Genomic DNA, 2,158 nt, shown 5'->3' on the forward strand with positions numbered 1-2,158 from the left:
TTTGAAGTCGTATGAAATATTTAAATAGCATAAATGTAAAAATTAAAATTCAGGTGTTAAGAGATACAAATACATAAAAATTGGATGTTATGTATGTAAATGCAGTTTTTATTCATTATTTTATATTCAAAATTTTAAAAATAATATATTTATGATTATTTATTTATTTTCTCTAGTAATTCATTTAAAAAAATGATAAAACACATAAATCCCTCATTACAAGACATTGAAACTTAGGGCCCGTTTGGGGCAACTTATTTAGTGCGGTAGCGTTTCGAAAACACGCCTGACTTGTTTGGGTAAACTATGTTTTGACAGCTTATGCGTTTTCAAAACGCAGAAAATTGAGTTTTCACATCGGTGGGAGCTAATTGACAATGGTCTGACTTTTCCAAAAAAAATAAAAAATTTGTAATAGCCACCCGCACTTAGCTTATCAACAGATTATTTTTAATCAGCTTATCAGCAGATTATGCAATAAGCTACAGCTGTCTCAAATAGACCCTTAATGCATCCATATAAGTTTAATTTTTTTCTATAAAAGCATTATTGTGCAATTTGAGTGTTTAGTTATGTAAATACATAAAAATTGCATGGCACATATGTAAATACATAATTCCCAATTCTAAAACTGAAAATCAGGCTTTTATGTTTGCAGTCTGAAAAATATATTTACAAAGAAAATAGCAAAATACTCCTCACATATTCTCTCATATCACCCAACCATTCTAAATTCAAAAATTACAATGCAAGAAATTATTTTCATGCAGGTCAATTATGTAAAAAATGGTGGAAACATTTAAGAATTAGCATGATCAGCTCCATAGAAAGCAGCTCACATGGCCTCATTTTCTTTGATCATTGAATGCTCGCAAATCTTCCTAACTAATAAAAAAAATAGTATATTGACATTAAATTAAACTTTTTAGCACAAAATATATGTGCTATGTATGTGCTATGTATGCAAATATATAAGAATTGTGTGCTATGTATGCAAATTTTCCTCTATGACAAGATTTAAGGCAATTGCCAATTTAACATTCTTGATGCTTACCATGATTCTTCGGCGGGTTTGACATGAAACTTTGGCTCCTTTGGGACCGTCCTCGGCTTTGCAGACCTGGAATGTGAACCCATTGTTACATCGAAAAGATCAAGGTATAAACTTTTGAGCCATAACTTCATGAGTCATAATTGAATACGTCGAGCTGGCTCGAGCTCAACTTGTTTAATGCTCATGAGTTATGCTTAACGAGCTACGACTTGACTCGATGACTCATTGAGCCAACCTACAAAGGATATTATGGCAAAAATAAAAAGGAACATGAAATCCCCAGTTTACTTTTAGCAAAGATAATTATGCATTGATCAATTTAAGTCGTACCCCATTCATGTTTAATAAAGTTGAGCTACTTAAATTCGAAAAGATATAGAGCATAAGCTCAAGGTTGAGCTGCGACTTAACACTTCAATTTGAATACGAGTTATATTAGAGTCACTACTCCATCGAGTTGAATTCGAGTTATGATATAGATAAAGTCACTCTTTGATACATTAAGTTGAATTCTGAGCAATGATGGAGTAGATATGAACCCAGGCTTCATCTATATATATAGCTTCTAGCTTGAGTAATAAAAATTGCTTTATATAGTGGTTCAACTTTAAAAAAAAAAAAAAGAGAGGCATTTTACAAAACATACCACAAAATTCCTCGTATTTACATATATATATAACACCTAAAAATAGCTTTTTACATTTATATCATCCAAATCTTTCTCATATCAAATCAAAAGTAAGAATATTTTAACATTTAGAAAGTGAAATACACCTTTCAATGCATCGGTAAAGTAGCATATAAAACAAGAACAACAACAAGCCTTTATCCCACTAAGTGGGGCCAGCTACAAACATATTTAGTGCAAGTGGAGGTTTAAAATGCATAATTGTCATCTGATTCTGGCAGTAATAGCTTTGGAATGGAGCTATTTAAATTATCCCTAGGGTTCAATGTGTAAAATGCATAATTTTCATGTGGCCTCTAAACCCTAAACCCTAGTTCTTCATAAGCTTACCTTTTGGGGATGAATGGCCTGTCAAAATAAGGCATGGGCTGAGCTCTGGGAACAAGTTCTTTCCTCAACCTCCTTATTTCCTCCTC

General features: G+C 32.1%; 1 long non-coding RNA gene across 1 annotated transcript; it reads right to left on the reverse strand.

Moving 5' to 3' along the window:
- Nucleotides 1-659: 659 nt before the first annotated feature.
- Nucleotides 660-2,150, reverse strand: LOC110038956. Its single transcript, XR_002295471.1, has 3 exons — nucleotides 2,073-2,150; nucleotides 1,055-1,120; nucleotides 660-881 (listed from the first exon to the last, which is right to left on the reverse strand). It is a non-coding gene; the product is annotated as an uncharacterized LOC110038956 (long non-coding RNA).
- Nucleotides 2,151-2,158: the final 8 nt, after the last annotated feature.

This window comes from Phalaenopsis equestris, unplaced genomic scaffold (genome assembly GCF_001263595.1).
Source record: "Phalaenopsis equestris unplaced genomic scaffold, ASM126359v1 Scaffold234526, whole genome shotgun sequence".
Lineage (NCBI taxonomy): Eukaryota > Viridiplantae > Streptophyta > Magnoliopsida > Asparagales > Orchidaceae > Phalaenopsis > Phalaenopsis equestris.